Genomic DNA, 20,902 nt, shown 5'->3' with positions numbered 1-20,902 from the left:
TTTCATAACCAGATTTCCCTATATAAATTATACCTCAATGCATCACGTGGATATCATTGTATTCCGTTACCTAACCACTATATTTTGGAAACAACTAGGCTTAATTTTATATATGATTGAGTACAAAATATTTGCTAATGATGAAAAATCTTACTTTATATGCTGATTCTGAATCACCTTTCAAAATGAGGTCGTAACTAAGAGTTGTTTATCTTACGTCTTATTGTTATGACTTAAAATAAGTGAAAGACAAAGTGACATTGATTACGTGTTCAAAACGGTAACAAATTTCGGAATAGCTCTGTGTTACTTGTACAATGTCAGTAGTAATATAAAAAAATCTTCAAATATATTTAATTAATCAGTCATTATTACTATCATGTCTGCTCGTGAGATAACGCAAAACATCGAGTAAGAATTAAAGCAAAACAGAAACAAAAATATTTTTTTCGAGGTATTTAAGCATCAAATGATGCTAATATACCTTAGTGGGTATTTGTTGTTATAGCACTATAGCACTTATATTGTGTTTTAACTAAAATTTTATTGGTGATGTCACGAAATAAAATTCATTCGTGCAGTTCACCACGTTTTTACTAGGCTTATTGTAATTGAACTTATGCATAAGAAGACCTTTTCAGTACTTAATTGGATTAGCATAACTAATTTAGTATTTTGAAATTATACTTTTTTATTTTGGTAATAATAAGGAAGTAAACATTAAAAGCATTTTTCACCAAAGAAAATAAGTACCTTTGTCCTGTTCCGTTTGTTCTTGTATATTTAAAAAATTAAAATTCTACAACTAAACTGCCGATTTTTTCTTTTAATGTAAGCACAGTAGGATTAACAAACGTGGCTAAAGTTGCACTTTACTGCAATCGGTTTCTTCTTTGCAGTTCGATGCTGCCTTTAATTTAAAGGTTTGTAATATAACACAAAGTTCAATTCCATAACGTATAAGCTGAGTTGGGTCTTTTGCAGTCAAACATTGATCTGAAAGGAACTCAGCGTTGTGGTTAAAACGCTGAGGTTATCGAAGCAACAGAAATTGTTGTTTTTAATCATTTTGAAATGAAATTGCGCTGTACTGCACAGTTTTACCGCATTCATTTCGACTATTTTATTAAGAATTTCAACTTAAAAGTTTGTAAAAATAGTATTTAAGATCAGCCTTTTATCTGCCACAATCATCAAAATCATAGGGCACACTATTTTATTTCCTTCTATTTTTGTTTGCGACATAGAGGCTCAAGGAACGGCTCCGAGTGTGTTTGTTTGTTTTTAAGTACAAACTTTTGTCTCATTGCTCCGTCAACTCTTGACCGATTTGAGATCAAATTACAGTTTTTACTTGAGAGATTAAACCCTTTTGATTGATGTATTTGACCACGTCCAAGGTCACATAGGTTAATTTACTCTAATTTCGTCTTAAATCATTTCAAATGCTCCAACGATTGACGATTCTCTCTTATTCAAAATATTAAAACTGCAGCGAGTCTCTGGTGGAATAAATTTTGAAGTGACTTATGTAACGGATTTACTATTATGTAATTATTTTACTCATTGTGTTTACTTCAGTTTAATATATATATAGAAATGTACATGTGTATTTCGAAAGTCCTGCTTATTCTTGATATTTGTAGAAGATTCTCGAGTGTAAGAATCAACAATGTGTAACCTTACGTAAATACCAATATTGTTGGGCCAACTGAACTTTTGAGAACCTTGCCTAAAGTTAATAACTCTTTGCGTCAGGAGACAGTTTACTATTGTTGTTGGTTTGCTACAGTCAGTATACTATAAGCCTCGGTCTAATGAAGACATTACATTATATATATATATAATCGTCGGGAAAAACTCACGTGTGAGGAAGCTAGCTTCTTTCCCATCAAGTAAAGCGTGCCTGCGTATCAGCATACAATTAATTCGCTCATCGTGAACTGTCAATAAAAGATTCAATTTCAGACCAGACTGACTACTCGGTATTGTTTGCAAATTTGTAAAACTGTTGTATATAAACCATTATTTGTAATAATCGTTATTATAATTTTTATTGTTGTTTGTATGTTAAAATATATTTGTGATAAGAAATGAAATTGTGTGTGTCAATCTTGTCGGCAAATATCATAAATCTGATAGATATCGACATTAAATTAACTTCTAAATTCAAGTTAAAATTGCCGGTTGTTTGAACTTGTAATATGTAACATATGTAACTTAATAAATTGGACGCTTGTCCGGGATAAATTATAATACGTAACACTTACTATGAAACTGTATACAGATAATAATGTTCAAACTAAAATTATATGCAACTTTATTTGACTATACAACCTTTGTTTTCCTATTTATTATATACACAAACACATCAAATTTTAGATAAAGGGAAAAGCTGTCAATAATTTGTATCACTAAATACTAAAGTTTGTTGACATTGTTGACGCTGGTTCCTAGTGACAGTAATTGTCTGATATGTTAAGTATACTGAAGCACAATTTATTCCTGCCCTTTATCCCAAATAAAACATGATTTCTTACTTAGCCAAGTGTTGTATCAAGTTTAAAAAAATCAAAAATGAGTCACTTGGTGCGCATCGTTTGCGCAGACGTGAGTGTGCATCACTTGTACAATAATATTCTTTGCTGGTGTTATTCGATTTGTGGATTAGTACATTAGCTTGTGAGATGAACGTCGTCTTTCACATGTACCACCCAAAACTAAAATTTACAGTTATTAATATGTATCATGTGTTACTGATCTGATGAGGTAGGTTCTTCAAGATATTCATGTGATACTGACCTAATGGGTGAGGTTCTTCAAGATGCTCATGTGATACTGACCTGATGGGGAAGGTTCTTCAAGATACTTATGTGATACTGCCTTGATGGGTGAGGTTCTTCAAAAATAGTTTCCATAATTATTTCTAAAAAATGTTATTCATGAAAATCTTACGTAAACGATCCTGAGTCAATTAGTTCCTGATTCATTGGTAATTATCGTACCATGGGAATAGCATGGCCAGGTGGGTTAAGGCGTTCGACTCGTAATCTAAGGGTCACGGGTTCAAGCCCCTATTGCACCAAACATACCCGCCCTCTCAGCCGTGGAGGCGTTATAAAGTGACGGTCAATCCCACTATTCGTTGATAAAAGAGTAGTAGTTGAGGGTGGGTGGTAATGACCAGCTGCCTTCCCTCTAGTCTTAGACTACTAAATTAGGAACGGCTAGCGCTGATAGCCTTCGTGTAGCTTTGCGCGAAATTCCAAAAAACAAATCATATCACGCTATATGTTGTATAAGTTTACTTAAGTCTTGTATTCTGTACCTTCACCTGTATAGTTTACTAGCTACAATCTGAACCTACTTAAATAGTTTCAGAACTGGTAAATAAAAAAATGGCACAGACCAGTCACATTCTACCATCCTATTCCAGGATTATCGAAAATTTTTACAGTCGAACATCGACGTTGGTCGAACAACCGGAACCGGTGATTGTGAAATCTTAAAACTAGGCTTTACGTATTCTTATCTGAAGACGAAATTGACGTGCCATTTAAGCCAGACTGTTTCGTGGAAAAAGTAAATCCATGTCTGTTTCAAAGTTCTGAAAACAATTTCAGAAGTCAATTTAGTTATATCCTGACCGTTCTTGAATACATGTTTCTCACAGCGAAAACTCCTATGCACGTATATATATATATATATATATATATATATATATATTCTATCGCGGCATAGTTTCATTCATATATGTTTCATATCAACGATTTTAAAATATGTCAAATACCACGAATATTATTGACAATAAGTATTTAAAAAATGGTTATTAGAGAGTTTCATGATGTGATGTTGCTCCATATTTGTTCCTTGCATATTCAAATGCAGGCAAAATTATTTTGTGATACTAGATCGGTACGCAGGAAATACAAATACGCTATTACAAAAACGGCATAATAATGTTATACTTCGTCTAACGGTCTACACAAAACGAAACAAAAACATAACATGTAAAACGAGTAAGGTATGTTCTGAAACAGAAGCACTTTCTGACTGCTGGGTAGCTTGATCTTAGATGGAGAATATCCGGTTGTCAAACACATTTTTCCAACTTAAATTATAGCGTGTCCCCTCACCCACAGAAGGACAGCGGTAAGCCTATGGACTTACAATGCTAAAATACGAGGCTCGATTCCCCACGGTGGGCACAGCAGATAGCTCAATGTGGTTTTGCTCTAAAGCAACCAATCACCGTTTTGCTTGTCAGACCACGACATTATTCGCTTTAGGGTCCTTAATAACCCAGGAATGACATAGAAAACTTGTATAGAATTATCATTAGCATTGCAATTAATCTCGGTAAGCCCACTGAACAAGGGACCGTCTGTGTATTTTATGTATATATAAAAACAGTCGTTTTACTTAATTATGTTTTGTTGTTGTTCTTTACATTAGGATTGTGTAACTAGCTGTTAAATAGAATCACTTGGTTTAATGCAATACGTGGACACAACCTGTAGGGAAAGATATAGAAAACATTAGAATATTTGAAGGTTAATTTCACATTGTTCACAAGAGTTACAAAACGTTCGAGCGGTTATAATTATTTCCATGTACACTACGTCACATCACCACTTATCCATAAAATAAGCGTATTGTTTTTTTTATTACATTATTCGCAGATGTTAATACGCTAGACAAATGAGCATTACTCTCAGTTTATCTGCTGTGCTTGAACAAAGGAAGAAGAAAAACGTTGAGAGATTTATTTTTCAAACGTACTCTAAAGAACTACGTGTGTCTACGTGAATTATTACAAACACATGAAACTATGTGACGAACCCATTGAAAAACTAAACAGGATAAAACAAACATGCCCATATTGACACATTCTCAGGCATAGAGTGTGAAAATCCCACTCCAACTGATAAGGGGATTGCACTTCGCCTGTCTGGTTTTTCTAAACATGTAACAATATTCTCTATTCGGTTTTCAGTCCAGTAATTGCGAAAATTTAAAATCAACCTGTATTCTACTGAATGAATGAATGCGTTATTTTTTTAAATAAAACTCTTGCTATTATATTAGTTCTGGAAAAATAAACGAAATGACTACCAGTTTCTAATAAACGTTATATTTTAGTTGGAGTGCAGGGATTACCTTGAAGTGGCTCAGCATATAACGCTAAGAGTCGGGCTTAAATGCCCTATGTGGGCAGAACACAGACAGCCTGTTGTGTAGCTTTGTATTTTTAGCATACAAACAAACATTGAGTAGAAACTTCTTTGATCAGACGTAAACAGAGAAAGTGAAACTTTAAGTATCCTAAAATACGGTACAATTATTACACTCAAATATCTACAATAAATATAACAATGAATACAATTACAATAGCTTATGTGTTTTATTAGTTGGAATAAAATGAGCGAAGTACTAAAAACACGTGATCAGTAAAAGTTACAGTATCATTAAGAAAGACATTAAGCGCTTTATAGTACAGTTAACAACAAAATATCAGATAAGCGCTTTATAGACAGTTAAAACAGAATTTCAGACACCAAGCGCTTTGTAGCACAGTTAAAAACAGAATCTCAGACACCAAGCGCTTTGTAGCACAGTTAACAACAGAATCGCAGACACCAAGCGCTTTGTAGCTCAGTTAACAACAGAATCTCAGACACCAAGCGCTTTATAGTACAGTTAACGACAGAATCTCACGATTCGCTTTTGTTTCAATTTTATGACAGCATTTGGTATATGTTAATTTCGCAGTCACAGTACATATTATGTCTCAGAACTGTGGGCCAGTTAATAATCCAAATAATATTGTGTTCATGCGAAACATAAAAATCGATATTTAAGTTCACCATATTTTTTCCTTATTCATTAAATGCTTAAAGTTACAGCAAAAGTTCAGAGATAGTATGACCAATATCACTGTTTTAGGCTCTGTTAGTTTCAGAAGATATTACAAAACTTCGTAACTGTTTCCTTAGCCTGTCCTTTTTATTGTTTGAACGAATGATAGTTTCTCTAAAGTTTCTTCAAGTTTGCTTGGTTTTTCTTTCCAGCGCAAAGCTAATAAATAACTATCTAAATGCTGTCCGCCAATAAATCAAATCCCCACATGTTAGCGTTGTATTTTAAATGTATTAATGTTGCATGTTTCTCATCGTATCGAGATTAATTTTATGTCACCCATAAAAATGTTTCATTTTATATGCATACTGTGTAAATTATTTGAAGAGAAATTACAGAATAGTGTGATCGGAATATGACAACCTAAATATACATTTACGTTTATTAACCTCACTCTTCATTGTGAATCTCTATTTGTTGCTCGTTCTTTCAGCTGTGGGGGCAATATAATATTACGATAAATCCCACTATTCGTTGGTAAAAGAGTAGTCCAAGAGTTGGCGGTGGGTGGTGATGACTAGCTTCCTTCCCTCTAGTCTTACACTGCTAAATTAGAGACGGCTAGTGCAGGTAGCCCTCGTGTAGCTTTACGCGAAATTCAAAAGCAAACAAACAAACTTACAGGTTTACAGTCTAAATAAAACATAGATATACTTTTGTTCTTCCTCAACTGAACAACGTTACTTGTGAGTGGCATAACCACTTACAACATATCGAAATATTTTTCACAAAAACAAAGTGTAGACCACCTGCTTGGTAGGCAGTACACAGGTTCGAAAAGTGTTCGATCAAAGTTTTCAAAGTTCAAAGTCTATAACAGTTAACTGTAATGGAGTTACTAATATATGTTTAGTTTAATGTCGATGTTTGTTTTAGTTAAGTATATATTTAGAAATGTATGTAACTTATATTGCTAAATGTGTATTGCGAAAGTCCTGCCTAATCTCTAAACTTGTAGAAGATTCTTGGGTGAAAGAATCAACAATATATGTTTTACAAAAGCACTGGAGTGTATATTCAAATACTGTTGCCAACTAAAATTTCTGAAACCTCGCCTAAAGTTTATAATTCGTCGCGCCGAGAAACAGTTTAATATTGTTGGTTTGCTGCAATTAAAATACTAAAAATATTGGTAGCTGTAACTATGATAGACGCTTATTCATCGAAAAACTACAGATATTACCAGTAACGTTTATAGACTTCGAACATTACAACCCTTCAGACAATTAACATCGGATGTTAGATATTTTCGTCGATAAGAAACTAACATGTGTTCACTGAAGTAGCTAGCTAGCTTGCCTTTAAGCGAACTGTACCGATACCAACTCGAAATTCATTCGCTCATCGTGAACCGTCGATAGAATATACTATTCCAGACCCAATAGAAAACACAGTATTGGTCGTAAGTTTGTAAAACTTGTGTATATAAATCATTATTTATAATAACTACTTGTAATAACCGTTATTACAAATTGTATTGTTGTTATAAATAATTGTTACAATAACTACTTGTGATAACCGTTATTACAAATTATATCGTTGTTTGTATATTAAAATATATTTGTGCTAAACAGAAAACAGTTGGTGTATATCAATATTGTTGGCAAATATTATACATTTAGTACATATAGACATTCTATGAACTTCTAAATTAAAATTAAAATTCCAGTCCACTTCAAGTAGTGATACATAACTAAATAAATCGCGGACTCGTCTGAGATAAATTAGAGTACCTAACATACCTTAGATTGTAGTAAATTATTCATATCTCCCCAATTAATACGTTGTGCTGTTTCTGTCTAAAAGATTTGAATGTAAGACCTCCTAATATTTCTGTTTTCCTAGTGCGTCATTCGTCCTATTGTATAATAATTAGCAATAGTTGAAAGTACATAATTTTCATTAAGCTTCTATGTATGTTGAAGTGAAATTTGAAATTTAGTTAAAACACCAGAACTGTAAATAAGATGACTTATGTGAAAATATAGTTTGAAACTGATCTACGTGTCATATGATTATTACTAAAATGATATCTTAGAATTACTTCATTTACCGATTACCGAGAACTAATATCATTCATAAACTTATACCGGATACACTTTAATTAGCACAGCGCTTAACAGTCATAAAGAGCGCACAATGAGATAGTACTCATTATATGATTCTTGTCTGACTTAATTATGTAATTTAAGCTCACATTTCCAGTCAAATAACTCACTAAATGAACGGCCCATAGAAATGTTTACAATTCAACTTGCCAAAATGGGAACACTGAATGAAAAAATAGTTAGTCAGAGATTTAAAAACAAACGGATTATGGTTACATTTTTTTTTCATAAAATAAAATAAAAATCACTAACAGCTTCAGAGATTTACAATTTTGTTTGTTTGTTTGCTATTAAGCCTAAAGCCACATCAGCAGTTATATGTGTTCAGTAAACCTTGAGTTTCGAAAGCAGACTTTTTTGTGTTATAAGTTCTCAAACTTGTTGATCCAACAGGGGGCGTGATTTAGAAAATAATAATAATGACACGAAATGTTTGTTTATTTGTTTGTTTTTGAATTTCGCGCAAAGTTACTCGAGGACTGTCTGCGCTAGCCAACCCTAATTTAGCAGTGTAAGACTAGAGGGAAGGCAGCTAGTCATCATCACCCACCGCCAACTCTTGGGGTACTCTTTTATCAACGAATAATGGAATTGACCGTCACATTATAACGCTCCCACGGCTAAAAGGGCGAGCATGTTTGGTGCGACGGGGATTCGAACCTGCGACCCTCAGATTACGAGTCGAACGCCTTAACCCAGCTGGCCGTGCCGGGCCCAACGCGAAATGTACAAGCGTTTTTCCTTTGAATGATTTATTACCAGTTAATATTGTGATACCTCATTAGTTTCTACAACATTATTATACAACGTTTTATCGGCTTATATAGCAGTTTTATTCTCAACAATAAAACATTTGTAATGTTGATAGATTAAGGCGCATTAAAATTTTGCAATTTAATATATTAAATTATTTGAATAAATACAATTATTGATGTATTTTGTGTTTTGTGTAGAAAACTCATTCGGGCAGAACAGAAAGCGGAGAAATATTTCCAAAAATGATATTCCTGCCCCATTTTTAAAATTTTGTTACAGCTATAAGATTTGCGCCAGATTATTTAATATTCTATTAATTGTTATTTGTCAGTTTTGCTGCTGTACTATCATCAATGTTGTCACTTAAAATTATACGTCTTATAATTATGTTTTTATATTCCTATTCTAAAAGGTTAATTTTTTTGTTATTATTATATCCATGTTGCTATTTGCAATTATATGTCTTATAATTATGTTTTTATATTCTTATTCTGAAAGGTTTGCTTGTTTGTTATTATAATATCCATGTTGGCATTTGAAATTATACCTTATATGATTATGTTTTTTAATTTCTTTTCTAAAAGGTTTATTTGTTTGTTATTATAATATCCATGTTGCTTATTTGAAATTATATGTCTTATAATTACGTGCCCCTCACTAGTACAGCGGTATGACTCCGGATTTACAACGCTAAAATCAGGGGTTCAATTACCCCCGGTGGGCTGAGCAGATAACCCGATGTGGCTTTGCTATAAAAAAAACAAACAAACTATAATTATGTTTATTATATTTATTTTCTAAACGGTATATCTGTTTATTTTTAAATACAGGACTGCACTATAGGCAGCTTTCGCGTGTTTCATTATTGAAACCTGATTTTTATTGTTATAAATCCTCATATTTACTGCTAAGCCACAACCAAAACTACGTTTCAAGAAAAGCCCCTTTTATAAAAACTAAAGTTTCAAAATATATGTTTTTTAAGTTTTCATAGCCACCATTTTATCTTATTTTATAGTATGAATTATTATCACAATATAATTATACTTTCTCACACAAGTTACATGAAAGAAAGTTGAATATTATTTCAGCATTGCATATCACTTGTTACAAATATAACGAAAAACAATGTATCAAAACAAAACTATTAAAGATCAGAAATAATCTGCAAACCAAACTTGTCTTATCGAACTAGATATCAGACAAAGTACTTCGTTTCGGAACTGGTTCGAATTGCAGATACGTTTCGATCAGCACAGCTTAAAATCAGTCTTGCTTTATATAGCCAAATACACTTCGCTTTATAAGTGGTTAGTGGTAACTTCGTTTGGATTAATATGGTTCAAACCTTCCATAATGTTTTTTTTTTCACAATATCTAATATCACTTAAGCCTAAATAATAAATCTATTACTTTATCTCTGTTCTGGCGAGTTTTAAAAGTAAACACTGGAGATATAGACCAAGTCTTCGCGTGACTATTTTTAACAAACGTTGGCACGCCACATTCAGATCAAAGCAAAAATACACTCAATACATTTAGAGGCGCGTAAACGGTGACCTGTTTATACATACACATGTGTGTGTTTATATACTTTGTCCTTATGTAGTACAAAGCAAATTAATAGGAAATTGTGAGATGAAAAATAAAGCTATCCATTTGCTGTGTCAAATTAAAAGGGTTGTTTGCATTACTTTACATTCGTAATTATTTCCAACAGTTTTTACCTTTACCGGCAATTTAATCTGTGATGCAAGAAGCAATATATTCATTAAACTACTACAGGAAAAGTTTTCACTAGAAAAATTAATTCTCTTGTATTATACACCTGTGATCGTAATGCCAATAAATTAACCTTGTTATGTTATATTGCTTAAAAATGATTTACCATGGCCCTTATAAAAGAATGCATAGCTTCAAAATATTATACTAGTGAGTATTAAGACAAGCCTGCAGATATGTTGCCACCTTCTTAGGGCTCGGCACTTAGTTTAAAAGTTTATAATGCAAACATTTAATATTCGTAGTTAAGCCCCTCAGCTCATAATCTGAGGGTTGCGAGTTCGAATCCCCATAATACCAAACAAAACTGGTTTACAAGTAACGTGGGAACTCCAATTACGTATTCGTGAAGGATTAGTTAGTCCAGACACCTGACACAGAAAACTATGAATTTGTAAACAATAACATTAAATGGTCAAAAACAATTCTTTCATTTCTTGTGAATAACGTATGGGAATGTTTTATTTTCTATTGGTCTGGCCCGGCATGGCCGGATGGTTAAGGCACTAGATTCGTAATCCAAGGATCACGGGTTCGAATTCCCATCACAACCAGTATGCTCGCCCTTTCAGCAGTGAAGGTGTTATAATGTGGCAGTCAATCCCACTATCCGTTGGTAGCTCAAGATTTGGCGGTAAGTAGTGATGACTAGCTGTTTCCCTCTAGTCTCACACTGCAAAATTAGGGAAGGCTAGCGCAGATAGTCCTTTTGTAGCTTTAACAAAATTCAAAAACAAACAAATACAGCATGAGCTCTATTTTGCTATTTTACGCATAGCAGCAAAAATACATTTTGAATCGAATACGTAACTTGAAATCTGCGTTTCTTTCTTTAGAATAATACCAAATCACAAACATCAGCACTAAATAATTCGTTTGTTTGTTTTATAGCGCAAAGCTAATATTACTCGAGTTTCGGATTTTGGCGTTTTGAGGTCTCACTGGTGATAGTTATTTATCTCATCATATTGATTTCCAAAAATTAACTCAAAGTAAAATGAATCGCTCTCACTGACTAATTAATGAAGATCAGATATCAGAAAAAAATGTTTTGATAATCAAACCTGTTTGTTTTGATGGTCCGTCTAAACAAAAAAACAGGAGTTAGAAACAGACAAAGGTGAGATTTCAAAATGTTTATATTCTGGACAGATACCTTAGTAAAGAAAATAAAGGGTAACATATCTGTATCTTGTATTCAAAAAGTGTAAATATGAACAAACGAACTTTAGCCACAAGAAATTGCACTAACTTATTAATAAAAATCCAGATACCACAGGTGACGCTAGTTGTAATCGTCATCAGTGAGTAGGCATTATACCTGTTACAAGAAGTCCTTATAGTTAAAATCGTCATCAGTGAGTAGGCATTATACCTGTTACAAGAAGTCCTTATAGTTAAAATCGTCATCAGTGAGTAGGCATTATGCCTGTTACAAGAAGTTCTTATAATTACAGTTTCTCTGTCATGTGTGAAATTATTTACTTTGAAAGTGAAAGAGACAAGAAGCTAGTCGTAATGTATCTTTAAAATAATGGTATATTTTATAACTGGATCTGTGTGTGTTTTCTTATAGCAAAGCCACATCAAGCTATCTGCTGTGTCCACTAAGTGGAATCGAATCCCTGATTTTAGCGTTGTAAATCCGTAGACTTAACGCTGTCCCAGCGGAGAACTATAACTGCATGTAAATATGCGTAGTATCTGTCCATAAAATTAATTAAAAGACAATGCATTAATGTGGAAGTGGTTAAACATGATAGTAAAATAATTAATTAATTTTCTTACTTTTCGGAAAGAGCAATATTGTTTATTTCTTTTCTGTTTTGTTTATTTAAGAATTTTGTGAAAAGAGACAATTTGGAACTATTCTATTTTGGCTGCTCTTGTATGATCAAAAATCGTGTGAAGGCTCTTGAAAGGCTGTGTCGAGCTTTTCCCACTGATCTTAGGCCTAGGTTTATTTATATAACTTCATCTTAAATAATTATACTTTATGTATAGTGATAATTTACATATTATGTTCTGTAGAAAAGTAAGAAGTTGTACATTTATTTAATAAAACAAAATCTATGTTATAAACTTGTCTTCTCAGTAGGAATAAGGAATTTCGCGCAAAGCTACTCAAGGGCTATCTGCGCTAGCTGTCCCTAATTTAGCAGTGTAAGACTAGAGGGAAGGCAGCTAGTCATCACCACCCACCGCCAACTCTAGGGCTACTCTTTTACCAACGAATAGTAAGATTGACCGTTACATTATAACGCCCCCACGACTGAAAGGGCGAGAATTTTGTTGCGATAGAGATTGCGAGTCGAGTGCCTTAACCACCTGGCCATGCCGTACCTAGTCTTTGTCTGACTTTCCTGTTGTTCAGATGCTGTTTTGTTGCGTTTTCTACCCATGACAAAGTGTTTTACGTACGATGCAGAATTTAAAAGAAAAGTCATTTTGTTATCGGGATTCTTACAGCCGGTGAAATAGTATATAGTGATTAAGGTAAATGTACCTCCTTGGCACGGTATGTAAACCAAGTTGTTTACTTGTAAGAAAAGTACAAAGTCATTTTCTGGTCCAAGAAAAGGAAGACATCTTGAAACTGATGCCGCTGTTTTAACGTATGTCAGAGAGTTACGGAATAAAGGACTGTCTGAAGCGAGAGAAGTCTTAATGTTAAAAGCAAAACAAATATTGATATTTCTTTCAAGACGAATCGTGGCTGGTGTGAAAAGGTTGTGAAAAGAGAAGGTTTATCATTATGGCGAAGGTCAAAAATTAGTCGACAATTGCCGTCAGATTTTGAAGATATGGACGATGGAAAGGAAGATGGCATTGTTTTGGACAATAGTGAATGAAGTGATGAACATGCTCCAACTTCAGAATATAACAGTGAATCAGAAGAAACGTCACAGTCGGCCCGGACCGGCATGGCCAAGTGCGTTAAGGTGTTCGACTTGTAATCCGAAGGTCGCGGGTTCGAATCCCAGTCGCACCAAACATGCTCGCTCTTTCAGCGTTAGAATGTGATGGTTAATACCACTATTCGTTGGTAGAATAGTAGCCCAGGAGTTGGAAAATTAGGGACGGCTAGTGGAGATAGCCCTCGTGTAGCTTTGCGCGAAGTTCAAAATAACAAATAACATCAGAGCCACATTCTGATTAAATAAAGAAAGCGGGAAGAAACATTATTTTAACGAAAATTTTAATGTTATTTTGTAAACACGTCATACAACTGTAATATATACATGGTGTGAGTGTAATGGTAAGTTCGCCTGAACGGCACCCGATGCGTAAGTTTGCTAATGAGTAGAGATCCCTAAGCAGCAATTATAATGGCCCTAGTTTTGTACTGGCAATAGGAAGACAGACAACTAGTAGCATTATTGATACAAACGTTTTTCCGAAGTTTGATTCAAATAATGGGTTCAATTGCTATTCTCGTATACAGCAGAGCACATTTAGCTGCTTCAGTAGCGTGAACCTTGGACCTTTGAATCCGCAGCCCAGCACGTTAAAAATACACAACGAGATGAAAGATACAAGTTAAATAGTGGAAACTGACAATAGGTAGAACAATATCAGAAATCCGTGACATAAATATAACACTATTATATATAAATATAAGAACGTAAGGTCCACGTGAGTGTCTTATCAATATTATTGCAAGTCACATGCTTAAAAAAAAAGCCCACAAACAAACACTCGTTTTTTAATAACAGCAATAATCTTCTTCTGACAGTAAAGCTCCAACATAACTTTATATATACAGGAATACTGGGGCTAATTCTCGATACATATATTACTGTCATTGTCAGCTGTCAGTTTGACTCACGTATCTCTGGATGACTAGCGCAGTGATATGTTCTTAACCTCTTACGAGCGATTTCAGTGAATTAAAGTTCTTGCTTCGTAAGAGGAATTTTGCATAGAAAAAGGAAGTTAAAATTAGGATACGATAGCTTAAATTAAATACTTTAACACATATATAATATTTTCAATTGAAATCCATAAGTGAGTGCACGTGAATGGTACAAAATACAAAGTAACACGTGACAACATGCGTGTACGTTAGTTTTGTTCGTTTTTGAATTTCGCACAAAGCTACTCGAGGGCTATCTGTGCTAGCCGTCCCTAATTTTGCAGTGTAAGACTAGAGGGAAAGCAGCTAGTCATTACCACCCACCGCCAACTCTTGGGTCACTCTTTTACCAACTAATAGTGGGATTGACCGTCACATTTGTAACGTCCCCACGGCTGAAAGGGCAAGCATGTTTGGGGCGATGGGGATGTGTAGTAACGAGAAGCAAATGGAGTAATAGTTATTATTTTAAATGTCGACCTTTGTTTTTTCACTGTAATTTTCAGCGTTTCAGGTTCACAATATCAGAAAGCGTCGAATAAATGGCTTCGTAAAGCTTATTGCTTTTAAACACTAGAAATTGTAGACGGTCTAATATCAATGCATCACAAGGTTTTCAAACATTTAGATACTGCTACAATCTTTTAGGGTGTATAGAAATGTGTGTAGATGGCCGACTACTTCATAAACAATTTCCCCATTAACAAAACGTCATTTATAAATCCGTAATTTTTTTGTTTACCATTTCAGTATAATTACATTAAATCACCAATTAACCTAACTAATATGATAATAATAATAAGTTCTTGAATTAGGTTATTTACTGCTAAAAGTTGGAAAATTAGTGTTTGAAAAGTGAAGAAAAGGAACATATTAACAAAAATGTTTTACTTATTGTTCATGTGTCTCATTATCGTTTCACCAAGTTTTTTAACATAGAAGACACGTTTCCCATTATCGTTTCACCAAGTTTTTTAACATAGAAGACACGTTTCCCATTATCGTTTCACCAAGTTTTTTAACATAGAAGACACGTTTCCCATTATCGTTTCATCAAGTTTTTAACATAGAAGACACGTTTCCCATTATCGTTTCACCAAGTTTTTTAACATAGAAGATACGTTTCCCATTATCGTTTCACCAAGTTTTTTAACATAGAAGACACGTTTCCCATTATCGTTTCACCAAGTTTTTTAACATAGAAGATACGTTTCCCATTATCGTTTCACCAAGTGTTTTAACATAGAAGACACGTTTCCCATTATCGTTTCACCAAGTTTTTTAACAAGGAAGACACGTTTCCCATTATCGTTTCACCAAGTTTTTATAACATAGAAGACACGTTTCCCATTATCGTTTCACACAGTTTTTTAACATAGAAGACACGTTTCCCATTATCGTTTCACCAAGTTTTTAACATAGAAGACACGTTTCCCATTATCGTTTCACCAAGTTTTTTAACAAGGAAGACACGTTTCCCATTATCGTTTCACCAAGTTTTTATAACATAGAAGACACGTTTCCCATTATCGTTTCACACAGTTTTTTAACATAGAAGACACGTTTCCCATTATCGTTTCACCAAGTTTTTTAACATAGAAGACACGTTTCCCATTATCGTTTCACCAAGTTGTTTAACATAGAAGACACGTTTCCCATTATCGTTTCACCAAGTTTTATATTATAGAAGACTCGTTTCCCATTATCGTTTCACCAAGATTTTTTAACATAGAAGACTCGTTTCCAATTATCGTTTCACCAAGTTTTATATTATAGAAGACTCGTTTCCCATTATCGTTTCACCAAGATTTTTTAACATAGTTTCACCAAGTTTTTTAACATAGAAGATACGTTTCCCATTATCGTTTCACCAAGTTTTTTAACATAGAAGACACGTTTCACCAAGTTTTTTAACATCACGTTTCCCATTATCGTTTCACCAAGTTTTTTAACATAGAAGACACGTTTCCCATTATCGTTTCACACAGTTTTTTAACATAGAAGACACGTTTCCCATTATCGTTTCACCAAGGTTTTTAACATAGAAGACACGTTTCCCATTATCGTTTCACCAAGTTTTTTAACATAGAAGACACGTTTCCCATTATCGTTTCACACAGTTTTTAACATAGAAGACATGTTTCCATTATCGTTTCACCAAGTTTTTAACATAGAAGACACGTTTCCCATTATCGTTTCACCAAGTTTTTTAACATAGAAGACACGTTTCCCATTATCGTTTCACCAAGTTTTTTATTATAGAAGACACGTTTCCCATTATCGTTTCACCAAGTTTTTTAACATAGAAGACACGTTTCCCATTATCGTTTCACCAAGATTTTTTAACATAGAAGACTCGTTTCCAATTATCGTTTCACCAAGTTTTTTAACATAGAAGACACGTTTCCCATTATCGTTTCACCAAGTTTTTAACATAGAAGACACGTTTCCCATTATCGTTTCACCAAGTTTTTTAACATAGAAGACACGTTTCCCATTATCGTTTCACCAAATTTTTTAACATAGAAGACACGTTTCTCATTATCGTTTCACCAAGGTTTTTAACATAGAAGACACGTTTCCCATTATCGTTTCACCAAGTTTATTATCTAGATTTAAATATACGTTCCTGAAAAAGACATTACTCACAACTTACATTATGTTTAAACCTCCCACAGCAATGACTGTAAATATAAAAAAATAGTTCTCCTAGAGTAGAGCTGAATAACTCATTTTTGTAATCGTGCAAATTGAACTCGTGCCAGTTGGCAGTTCTGAAGTTTGAGTAAGTTGTTACTGTTATTTTAGAAAAAATATTCTAAACCTGAACTTCGATAAGGGAGAAAGAAATGTACCACGATTGCGAACATTACAATTATATTGTCACTGATATTAAGACAACCAATAGCCTTTGTTTAGCATACACTGTATTTTTTGAATTTTGCGCAAAGCTACTCGAGAGCTATCCGCGCTAGCTGTCCCTAATTTAACAGTGTAAGACTAGAGGGAAGGCAGCTAGTTATCACCACCCACCGCCAACTCTTGAGCTACTCTTTTACCAACGTATTGTGGGATTGACCGAAACATCATAACGTCCCCACGGTTGAAAGGGCGAACATGTTTGGTGCGACGAGGATTCGAACCCGCGACCCTCAGATTACGAGTCAAGTACCTTAACCCCCTTGGCCCTGCCGGTCTGTATTTTTACTGGCATTATTAAATGAAAACATATTTGATGTTATTTACGGGTTCAGAGAGGATTGGATTGTGTTTCCTTTTTTTTTTTTTTTTTTTACAGAGTGTTGGCAAGAGTGTGATTGTTTGTCAATCTACCAAGGAATGCAGCATAATCAAAAGGCATCACAAATGAAATAAAATAATTAATTATATGACATCTGCTTAAATAAGGTTCCATGCACGTACGGAAATCTTAAACAAACTACATGCTACGTGTCATTACATGTAATACTTATTGTCTCGTATCCCATTTGCTACACGTGTATCGCAGGCTCGCCATCTCTTACACAAAAGAATTTGATTGCGTCAGGAGATTCATTAAACACACACATGTTCAGACTTTTTTTTCTTATAATATAGCAAACTGTTTAATATTCTCATAATCTACGCAATTAATTTTTTTTAAAATCTGCATCATAATTAGATTCGTACTCAGCTCGAACGAGTGTCAACTAATTACAAGTCGATTATAATTATAATAATTATAATTACAAAAATACTTTTTTACGATAGGAAAGTTTTTACAGTGAATTTTATCATGAAAGTACATTAGCATTCATTTTGTTATCATTGATATTTATTTAAAAGCCAAATACAACAAGCACAAACAGTATTAAGTCTTAACATGGGTACCAACAACGAGAGTACCGGCCTTTTAGTCATCTCGCGAGTTTTAGGCCTGAATTTAATTTATATTGTGAATGTTGACATCACAGCTCAAACTAACATCTTAAATTAGTTTGTGTAAATGTATATTGTTACATAAGATAAGATACACTGAAGAACATTTGGTTAATTTCAATATTGATCGAATTTAATTCGTATTTCTAACATTTCTTTAATTAATTTCTCATACCCTTGTTGCCTGAATGGTTTTACATTTTTAGAGCGAAACGGACTTTTACATATGTATTGCAAACAAACTTTCATTGCTTATCAAAAAAATAAATACAATTAGTGACTAATTCTAGGTGTTGGCGTTTGTCACCTGTAAAACACTCAAAGGGCTTATAACAACCCTTCAATGCCCCCCATCATTCAATATCCAAGGCTCTTCCAGAACAGTGGGTCCAGCATGGTTACGTGGCTAGAGCGCTCGACTCATAATCTGAAGGTTGTGGGCTCGAATCCTCGTTACACCAAACATGCTCGCCCTTTCAGCCGTGAGGGCGTCATAATGTGACGGTCAATCCCACTATTCGTTGATAAAAGAGTAGCCCAAGAGTTCGCGGTGGGTGTTGATGACTAGCTTCCTTCCCTCTAGTCTTACACTACTAAATTAGGGACAACTGGCACAGATATCCCTCGTGTAACTTTGCGCGAAATTCAAAAACAAACAAACGAACCAAAATAGTGTTGATGCTGCTTTTTAAATCTGTTGAAACCAGCTAAGTCTGTCAGATTATCGAGAAACGAAAGCTATTATAATTACAATATTCTTGGTTCTCCTCAGATAAATGGCTGAGGAAAAAATCCTGTCTTGCTTTATTCGCATTGACTGCCGGCTCAAGACACTAAAAATTGTTTTAAGTCAGATTTGTCTGTATATGCTAATACGTGCAGCAAATATAGGATTGACTTGTGCCTAACAACATTAAAATATAGAAACCTGTTAACTAGCCGTTAAAACTGTGTTATTATATTACTCCTTTAACATTCTGAATGGAGTAGAGTATGACTGGTCTAAATGGAACTGATAATAAAGTCGCCTGAAAATCGACAAGTTCCCGCCTTTTCAGAAAGCGTTGAAAATTAAATACCATGAGAAACTTCCTTGGAGAATGTTAGTAAAGCAACGTGAAATTTCAAGGCTTAAATTTTGAGACGAATGTTTTATTAAGCAGATTTTTCTAGTATTTAAATAATCGGATTACTGAAATTGTTGCTTAATACGTAAATATCACGTTTTAAGAATTGAGTTTATCTTGATTTTAAATTTCTGTTCAAATAATTTCACGTTTTATAATTATAACAATTAGTATAAACAAAGTTTGATAATGAATTCGTTAAATTATGCTGGAAACAACTGGCTATATAAAGAGAATATAAACAGACAAATTATAACTCCCTTAGCTGTATACATGTATTTATCTATAAGTGTGTATATACATCTTCGTATCGCAACAACAGTTATGTAAATTTTAACAAATAAAGGAAAGAGAGAGAGGGAGACAGTACCTCTTTTGAATGAACGATACTTAATGTAAGTTTTTAGATAAATAGTCCAAAACACAAAAAATTGGCACACAGAAAAAAACAACCAGATAGAACTGGGTGCAAAGTGCGATGTGGGTAAGAGCTATCTTCTGAACAAGAACCCACAGAATGAAAATACACCGAGCTATCTTCTGAACAAGAACCCACAGAATGAAAATACACCGAGTAAGAGATTTTACAAAGAAACAACCAGATAGAACTGGGTGCAAAGTGCGATGTGGGTAAGAGCTATCTTCTGAACAAGAACCCACAGAATGAAAATACACCGAGTAAGAGATTTTACAATAAAATCCAAATAATTCATTTATAATTTCACTTAGTTCTGTTCATTAGGTTTGGGTTTTGTTTTTCTGTTTCATTAGGAGCAACTGTTTACCGATATTTAATTGTTGAAGTAAATGGCACCCATATATAACCCTCGTTAAAACACGAATGTTTCATCCTTATTAGATCAATTTCAGTTCGTGCGTAAGACTTGCGAATAGAGATTTACTCAGATAGACACTGTGTTCGTAACTTTGAGAAGTCCGAGATTCGAAGATTTCTCTCTCACTAAGGTAAATGTTTACCCCCTGACACATAATCATTTCTGTCCTACTTTCACTTGTTTTCTATGTTGCTGATGTTTGTAATTAAGCATAAAGCTACACGAAGAGCTATGTGTGCTCTGCCCACCATGGGTTTCGAAACCCGGGTTCTAGTGGTATAAATCCGTATATATTTAGCTGTGCAACTGCGTGTGTGTGTTTTTTTTCTTACAACAAAGCTACTTCAGGTTATCTGCTGAGTCCACCGAGGGAATCAAACCCCTGATTTTAGCGTTGTAAATTTGTAGACATACCGCTGTACTAGCGAGGGTCTGTGCAACTGCGAGACTTGTTCTCTCTGTGTGACCATTTTTGTGTTCTGATCTAGTCCTCTTAAAAATTATTTGATAAAGCTGTTTAATCAGAACAATTTCTCTCAGACAAAAAATAATTAAACTAAAATTCACGTGTTAGATGTTAAGGTAAGGTAAAATGTTCAA

At 34.0% G+C, this 20,902-nt stretch overlaps 1 protein-coding gene across 3 annotated transcripts in view; it reads right to left on the bottom strand.

Moving 5' to 3' along the window:
* LOC143231058 (teneurin-a-like) overlaps positions 1-20,902 on the bottom strand; it is a 473,661-nt gene that overhangs the window by 354,240 nt on the left and 98,519 nt on the right. Inside the window, exon 2 of one of the 3 annotated variants that reach the window (XM_076465567.1) lies at positions 1,866-1,943. The exons of the other annotated variants lie outside the window; for them this stretch is intronic. The gene's annotated coding sequence lies outside the window, so the exon portion shown is untranslated. The remainder of the gene's footprint in view (positions 1-1,865; positions 1,944-20,902) is intronic. 3 annotated transcript variants of the gene reach the window in all.

The sequence above is a fragment of the Tachypleus tridentatus genome, chromosome 10 (genome assembly GCF_004210375.1).
Source record: "Tachypleus tridentatus isolate NWPU-2018 chromosome 10, ASM421037v1, whole genome shotgun sequence".
NCBI lineage: Eukaryota > Metazoa > Arthropoda > Merostomata > Xiphosura > Limulidae > Tachypleus > Tachypleus tridentatus.
Note: the sequence above shows the minus strand (reverse complement) of the source record. Positions and strands in the feature narration are given on the sequence as shown.